Source organism: Triticum urartu, chromosome 6A (genome assembly GCF_056163025.1).
Source record: "Triticum urartu cultivar PI428250 chromosome 6A, HENAU_Tu73, whole genome shotgun sequence".
In the NCBI taxonomy this organism is placed as follows: Eukaryota; Viridiplantae; Streptophyta; class Magnoliopsida; order Poales; family Poaceae; genus Triticum; species Triticum urartu.
This window is the reverse complement of record NC_141878.1, coordinates 584,718,315-584,727,228: the sequence shown is the minus strand read 5'-3', so window position 1 is coordinate 584,727,228 and position 8,914 is coordinate 584,718,315. Positions and strand designations below refer to the sequence as shown.

General features: G+C 40.7%; 1 pseudogene; it reads left to right on the top strand.

Moving 5' to 3' along the window:
- The first annotated feature begins 438 nt into the window (after positions 1-438).
- LOC147966665 (secreted RxLR effector protein 161 pseudogene) lies at positions 439-1,170 on the top strand (annotated as a pseudogene).
- Positions 1,171-8,914: the final 7,744 nt, after the last annotated feature.

Below are 8,914 nucleotides of genomic sequence, written 5' to 3'. Positions count from 1 at the left end.
GTCTACGTTGCGCAGCCACCTGGATACGTTGCTGATGGAGGCGAGCAGCAGGTCTTGAAGCTTCGCAAGGCACTCTACGGTCTTCATCAAGCTCCACGGGCCTGGTATGCTAAGCTAGATGAAACATTGGCTTCGCTTGGTTTCGTCAGGAGTCAGCTAGAACATGCAGTGTATCGGCGAGGCGATGCCCAGTCCTACCTCTTGGTGGGGGTATATGTCGACGATCTAATCATCACAGGCACCCACAAGGCTCACATCACAACATTCAAGGATCAGATGCAGCAACTCTTCAAGATGAGTGACCTTGGACTGCTAAGCTACTACCTAGGCATTGAGGTGAGTCAGTCTAAGGATGCGATCACACTGTGTCAGCGTGGGTATGCAGAAAAGAACCTTGAAGTGGCAGGAATGAGTGGGTGCAACAGGAGCCATACGCCCATGGAGTGCAGGCTAAAGCTGAGAAAGGAAGATGAAGGGAAGGCGTGTGACGCCTCCCTCTATCGCAGCGTGATCGGGAGTCTGAGGTACCTAGTTCACACCCGACCAGACATCACTCATGCCGTTGGGATCATGAGCAGGTTCATGGAGAAGCCGACCACAACTCACTGGGCTGCTGTCAAGCAAATTTTGAGGTATGTGCAAGGGACCCTGAGTTATGGCTGCAGATATGAGCGTGGTAGAAATGGTGCATTGCTCGGTTTCAGTGACAGCGACCATGCTGGGGATATTGGTGACCGCAAGAGCACATCCGGACAGATCTTCTTCCTCGGAGACAACCCCATTTCCTGGACTTCACAGAAGCAAAAGATAGTGGCTATCAGCTCATGTGAGGCAGAATATGTAGCCGCTGCAGCTGCAACTTGTCAAGGTCTGTGGCTGAGCAGGCTGTTAACGGAGATGAGGGGAGAAACACCAACAGAGTTCAAGCTCATGCTGGATAATAAGTCTGCAATTGCTTTGGTGAAAAATCCTGTTCATCACGATCGCAGTAAGCACATTGATGTGAAGTTTCATTTCATTCGTGACTGCATTGAAACTGGACAGGTGAAGATCGACTCTGTTGGGACTCATGACCAAGTGGCGGACGCTCTGACCAAGGCACTAGGACGGGTGCGCTTCATCGAGCTGCGTCAGAAGCTTGGAGTCAGAGAAATCAGCAGTGAACGCTGAGCTTAAGGGGGAGATTTGTTGGCCTTACTAAGCTCACGTTGCTAGGATAGTAGTTTTTCTGTTTTCCTTTGAATAATGTATGCATGCGGGTGATGTGACATGCCCATGCACGTAGCTAGCTGTGGATCAGGTGCCGTTCGACGCACTGACCACTTCTTCCTTCTTTTCCTCCTGGTGGATGCATGCGCTGTGGAACGTGGCCGTGGGATGGCGCGGCCGTCACGGATCATAGCGCGTCCACTGGGAGGTTGTTAGCAATTCGGTTGTAACAGATAAAAGGGAATACGAAAGAACAGAAAACGCTACTGAGTTCCGGCGGCACAAAAACTTCTCTCTCTCGAGTGTTCATCCTCGCCGGCAAAACCCTCCTCTCTCTTTCTCACGTCCGATCGGCAACGACATTGACCCTTTTGCTACCACCAAGGTCCCTAGCGGTAGGGTATAACAGCCTACCGCCATGGTCCCTGACGGTAGGGTTGCAATGCCCTACCGCAAAATCTTGCTAAGTATTGAACACAGTGCGTGCTCGTGCCTACCGCCAAGCACCTTGGCGGTAGGGTTGTACAGGCTACCGTCAGTCTGTTTGGCGGTAGGGATGTTTCCTACCGCCAAGGTCCCTGGCGGTAGGCTGTTACACCTTACCGCCATATATCTTGGCGGTAGTAAAAAGGTCAGATCTCAAAAAAAAAATTCAAACTAGGGTTAGATCTCGAATAGGTTTCAGAAAAGGGTCAAAACACGAAAAATTGCCACAAGTGGCATAACACATATCCAATTGCGGGCGGCCACTGCTGCCTGTGAGCTACGTCACTCTTTTAGGGTTTCAACTATGCTTAGCTCGTAATGATAGTTGCTACCTGGGCCTAGTTTTACTTCATCAACATAGTGTTTCTAGATAGGTTTAGTTAAAATATATAAGCTTGATGCAACTTTTACCTAATTAAAATAAGCTGGCGATGCAGAAGCCTCCGCCGTGGAAGTAGACGAGCACCGGGAGCTTCGGATGATTCTTTTCTGTGCGGCCGGCGGTGGTTGGCCTGTACATCCGAAGGCGGAGGCCGTGGCCGGCGTCGTACACGGTGTCTTTCCACTAGACGGGCAGGTCGGAGACTCGGAGGGGACGTGTCTCAGCATCGGCAAGTGAGAGTAGTCCAGGCTGCGCCTCACGGTGCCGTCGCTCAGGAGCTGCACGATGCCCATGCAGTCCTCCACCACATGCGGCTGCGGCGCCGGTGCCAAACCCGAGACAGCCGACGCCGGCGAGGACGGTATAGTCGACATTGTGGTACGTTTGCATTTGCGTGACTACACGGTGGTCTTTCCTATACAAGCTACACGTAATTACCGGCCGGGCACAAGCACATGTGCTCTGTTTAGTCACCCAAGGAACTCATAAACACAAATAACTTGGCACATCAGTGCACGTCTGGTACCTCGTTGCCTGTGTATATGTCTTTTTTTCGAGAGTACATGAATGGCGTACCACATGTTATAGAAGGGAGCAAAATACTTATAAAAAAGGTTTACAGATTTTATACAAAAGTCCATCGGAATAAAGTTCATCAACTTTTTAAAAAAGATCACAAATTTGGGGGAAGTTCATTGACTTTGAAAAAAGTTCACTGATTTAGAAAAAAGTTCATAAATTTTCAAAAAAAATCATCAATGTTGAAAAAAGAAATCATTGGTTTTAAAAGAATGCGGCCGCGTCACTTCCCCTCCTCACGGCTACTCCCGCTTGGTCAAGCCAAAGAAGGAGCCGGCGGCGACCATCGTGGTGAAGCAGGAGCACGAGGCTATGGCCGCCGACCTCGAGAGCGGCCTCGCCTGGTCACGGCAGGACTACGTGGCGCAGGAGATGGAGCGCCAGCACCGCGCCCTGGAAGAAATCACCGCGTGGCGCCGCGACAGCGATGAGGGTGGCATCGTCGTGCTCTCCGACAACGACGAGGAGGTCACTGCGCCGAGCCAGGCGGTCCGCAACGGCGATCCAGGGCAGGGCTGCAGCCAGAACGCCCCGAAGGACGGAGCACCGAGCAACGGCGGCAGCGACGGCGACAGCAGTGGCGACAACAACACCGCCTTCTACAAACTCCTCGGCATGGAATAGGCGTAGTTTTAATGTTTTTTATCTATGTTTTTTTAGTCACCAAAATATAAATGTTAATCACCCAAATTTCGCCGAGTTTGGGCGTTTCAAATAGGTTTTGACCTTTTGTCGTGCGTTCGCGACTAGAATCACATGATCCCCACGCCAAAAATTTCGCCGGCGGCGCCCCAAGAGGTGCTATTTTCCTCCCAAAAACGTCCTTGGGGCCGAATGGCTGAAGATGCTCTAATACCCAGCGTGTTGATGTGAGAACTGGTCGATAATAAATTATCTAAAGTAACTAGCTCACGGGCGGCCTAGATGGTTACCGATGATAGCTAAGACCATGAGCGAGTTGTGCGGAGTTCGATTCCTGCTGTCAGTCTTTTTTTTTGAAAAAACGAAACGTTCGGGGTGTTGTTAGATTCTGAACGTTCTGAAAATACTATTGTCGATTAATAAATATATGTATACTATAGTTTTGGCATAAATCTCCATTCGAGAGCGACACTTATTTTGGGACAGAGGGAGTAATAATAATAATAATGATGATGATGATGATGATGATGATGATGTAACAATAATTTTGCTCCACACATGCTCTTATCCTAGATAGACAACCTGACGAAAACGTCACTCTTAGCCAATTATTTCCAAGGGCTCTATGTGTGTTGTATGGACATGCTTTTTTGCTTGCTTGTTTGTTTGTTAATGTGATTGTACATATGCTATCATGTTCTTTTCCATTAAACGCAGACAATTCATGTACGGAAGAAATCGACCTTGATTTGTTCTGAAAATACTATTGTCGATTAATAAACGACCTTGATTCATGTAGGGAAGAAATCGACCTTGATTTGTTCGATTCCCGCTGTCAGTCTTTTTTTTTTGAAAAAACGAAACCACGAAGCGTTCGGGGTGTTGTTAGATTCTGAACGTTCTGAAAATACTATTGTCAATTAATAAATATATGTATACTATAGTTTTGGCATAAATCTCCATTCGAGAGCGACACTTATTTTGGGACAGAGGGAGTAATAATAATAATGATGATGATGATGTAACAATAATTTATTAACTTATCAATGCAAAAAGAGTTTAATACTTTTTGTTATCTCTTGATAGTGGAATCCGATCCATTTTGGATCGAATGAAAAAATTGTTTATACTGCTATAATTAATTTTAAGTTAAAATTCAGAAAATAGTTAAACTGAATATTCTTATTAGAAGTGGCAGCAATATCCAAAGGAAACATAGTGAATGATTTTGCTCCACACATGCTCTTATCCTAAATAGACAACCTGAGGAAAACGTCACTCTTAGCCAATTATTTCCAAGGGCTCTATGTGTGTTGTATGGGCATGCTTTTTTGCTTGCTTGTTTGTTTGTTAATGTGATTGTACATATGCTATCATGTTCTTTTCCATTAAACGCAGACGATTCATGTACGGAAGAAATCGACCTTGATTTGTTCTGAAAATACTATTGTCGATTAATAAACGACCTTGATTCATGTACGGAAGAAATCGACCTTGATTTGTTCGATTCCCGCTGTTAGTCTTTTTTTTGAAAAAACGAAACCAACGAAGCGTTCGGGGTGTTGTTAGATTCTGAACGTTCTGAAAATACTATTGTCGATTAATAAATATATGTATACTATAGTTTTCGCATAAATCTCCATTCGAGAGCGACACTTATTTTGGGACAGAGGGAGTAATAATAATAATGATGATGATGGTGATGATGATGATGATGTAACAATAATTTATTAACTTATCAAGGCAAAAAGAGTTTAATACTTTTTGTTATCTCTTGATGGTGGAATCCGATCCATTTTGGATCGAATGAAAAAATTGTTTATACTGCTATAATTAATATTAAGTTAAAATTCAGAAAATAGTTAAACTGAATATTCTTATTAGAAGTTGTAGCAATATCCAAAGGAAACACAGTGAATGATTTTGCTCCACACATGCTCTTATCCTAGATAGACAACCTGAGGAAAACGTCACTCTTAGCCAATTATTTCCAAGGGCTCTATGTGTGTTGTATGGACATGCTTTTTTTGCTTGCTTGTTTGTTTGTTAATGTGATTGTACATATGCTATCATGTTCTTTTCCATTAAACGCAGACGATTCATGTACGGAAGAAATCGACCTTGATTTGTTCGATTCCCGCTGTCAGTCTTTTTTTTTTGAAAAAACGAAACCAACGAAGCGTTCGGGGTGTTGTTAGATTCTGAACGTTCTGAAAATACTATTGTCGATTAATAAATATATGTATACTATAGTTTTGACATAAATCTCCATTCGAGAGCGACACTTATTTTGGGACAGAGGGAGTAATAATAATAATGATGATGATGATGTAACAATAATTTTTTAACTTATCAATGCAAAAAGAGTTTAATACTTTTTGTTATCTCTTGATAGTGGAATCCGATCCATTTTGGATCGAATGAAAAAATTGTTTATACTGCTATAATTAATTTTAAGTTAAAATTCAGAAAATAGTTAAACTGAATATTCTTATTAGAAGTGGCAGCAATATCCAAAGGAAACATAGTGAATGATTTTGCTCCACACATGCTCTTATCCTAAATAGACAACCTGAGGAAAACGTCACTCTTAGCCAATTATTTCCAAGGGCTCTATGTGTGTTGTATGGACATGCTTTTTTGCTTGCTTGTTTGTTTGTTAATGTGATTGTACATATGCTATCATGTTCTTTTCCATTAAACGCAGACGATTCATGTATGGAAGAAATCGACCTTGATTTGTTCTGAAAATACTATTGTCGATTAATAAACGACCTTGATTCATGTACGGAAGAAATCGACCTTGATTTGTTCGATTCCCGCTGTCAGTCTTTTTTTTGAAAAGACGAAACCAACGAAGCGTCCGGGGTGTTGTTAGATTCTGAACGTTCTGAAAATACTATTCTCGATTAATAAATATATGTATACTATAGTTTTGGCATAAATCTCCATTCAAGAGCGCCACTTATTTTGGGACAGAGGGAGTAATAATAATAATGATGATGATGATGTAACAATAATTTATTAACTTATCAATGCAAAAAGAGTTTAATACTTTTTGTTATCTCTTGATAGTGGAATCCGATCGATTTTGGATCGAATGAAAAAATTGTTTATACTGCTATAATTAATTTTAAGTTAAAATTCAGAAAATAGTTAAACTGAATATTCTTATTAGAAGTGGCAGCAATATCCAAAGGAAACACAGTGAATGATTTTGCTCCACACATGCTCTTATCCTAGATAGACAACCTGAGGAAAACGTCACTCTTAGCCAATTATTTCCAAGGGCTCTATGTGTGTTGTATGGGCATGCTTTTTTGCTTGCTTGTTTGTTTGTTAACGTGATTGTACATATGCTATCATGTTCTTTTCCATTAAATGCAGACGATTCATGTACGGAAGAAACCGACCTTGATTTGTTCTGAAAAAACTATTGTCGATTAATAAACGACCTTGATTCATGTACGGAAGAAATCGACCTTGATTTGTTCGATTCCCGCTGTCAATCTTTTTTTTCAAAAAACGAAACCAACGAAGCATTCGGGGTGTTGTTAGATTCTGAACGTTCTGAAAATACTATTGTCGATTAATAAATATATGTATACTATAATTTTGGCATAAATCTCCATTCGAGAGCGACACTTATTTTGGGACAGAGGGAGTAATAATAATAATGATGATGATGATGATGATGATGTAATAATAATTTATTAACTTATCAAGGCAAAAAGAGTTTAATTCTTTTTGTTATCTCTTGATGGTGGAATCCGATCCATTTTGGATCGAATGAAAAAATTGTTTATACTGCTATAATTAATATTAAGTTAAAATTCAGAAAATAGTTAAACTGAATATTCTTATTAGAAGTGGCAGCAATATCCAAAGGAAACACAGTGAATGATTTTGCTCCACACATGCTCTTATCCTAGATAGACAACCTGAGGAAAACGTCACTCTTAGCCAATTATTTCCAAGGGCTCTATGTGTGTTGTATGGACATGCTTTTTTGCTTGCTTGTTTGTTTGTTAATGTGATTGTACATATGCTATCATGTTCTTTTCCATTAAACGCAGACGATTCATGTACGGAAGAAATCGACCTTGATTTGTCTTTTCCATTACGTGTCCATCTTTTCTCAAGTCGGTGCGTGGATAAGTACATCTCTGTCAGTAACTGATCTACAATATATTTGGTATAAAAACTCCCCTCCATATATGAGTGAGTAGCCTGCCGGTGAGCTAGGTCACTCATTTGCGGTTTCAGCTACAGTTACTTTGTAATGGTAGTTGCTACTGTTTGTCCTAGTCTTATTTCATCAACATAGTGTTTTTGGTAGGCTTAGTTCAAATAATTAAGCTCACTGCAACCTTTACCTAGTTAGAAATAATATACGAGTAGTTAGCAATCATTATGATACCCAATATTGTTTGGGTTAATAATTATGCTTGGTTCGTTATGCACTATAAATATTTTCTATTGTTACCCTAGCTATTAAATAATTATGCTTAGTTCAAAACACTTACGACAGTTATTGTTTTAGATACTTATATAGGAATTTTAGAAACATAGGATAGTTGATACTGTTTTAAATAATTTGCAAACGTAGTTGATACTATTTTGAAAACTTAGGATGGTTTTCACTATCTGAAATATTTAGGATAGTTGCTATTGTGTTTTCAATACCAATGACACTTGGTGCTATTTTAAATACTTAGGATAGTTGCTGCTCATTAATTTGATATAAGGTTGACACTCATTTTGTAAAGTTAGTCCATATTCTCATGGTTTAGTAAATAAAGTATGATTATTGTCTTTAGCTTTTGTAGGCAAACATGTAGCGTCCCGAGGGAGAGGAAATATATAATCAAGTAGAGTACGGTCCATTCGATAAGCTTCAATAAGACTTTCACCTGGTTTTCGTTTGAAATTATAGATCATGTGCCTCGCTCCATAAGAATTCTTGTTTGGGTAAAAATGAGTCAAGAATGCACTAGATAAAAAAATTCGAGTGTCAAAAGTACCTGCGGGATGAGTTAATAGCCAAGATTTTGCTTTGGTGGCAATGTGAAAAAAGCTTAAGTATCATCTCATCATAAGTAAAAACATGTAATTTAAAATCATCTAATGCAAAAAGTGTTTAATATAGAAATCATTTATGTCATTTTATCAATGCAAAAAGAGTTTAATTGAACATTATTGTCAGAAGTGGCGACACTATCCAAAGCAACCATAGTCTGCACGTGGAATGTTTTTCCTCCACACTTACTCTTATCGTTGACAACCCAACGAAATTAAGCATCACTCTAAGACAATTATTCTTCTGGCACTTTACGCGTGTCATATGGACATGCATGGTCGACATGCTTGTTTGTTTGTTTGTTTATGTAATTGTGTGCATGAAATCACGTTCTTTCTTCTGAGATGCGGGTTTACGTACAGAAGCAATAGATCTTAGTTTGTTCTTTGCATAAGCTTCTGTCTTCTCTCAAGTTTCGCACTGCACAGATAGGTACGTCTCTGTCTGTAAGTGAGGTGAAAGGTGTTGGCCGGCTATGCCATGTTGAATGGTGTTAATTGATCACAGATGACCAGGTGTGTATACACGAAGACCAC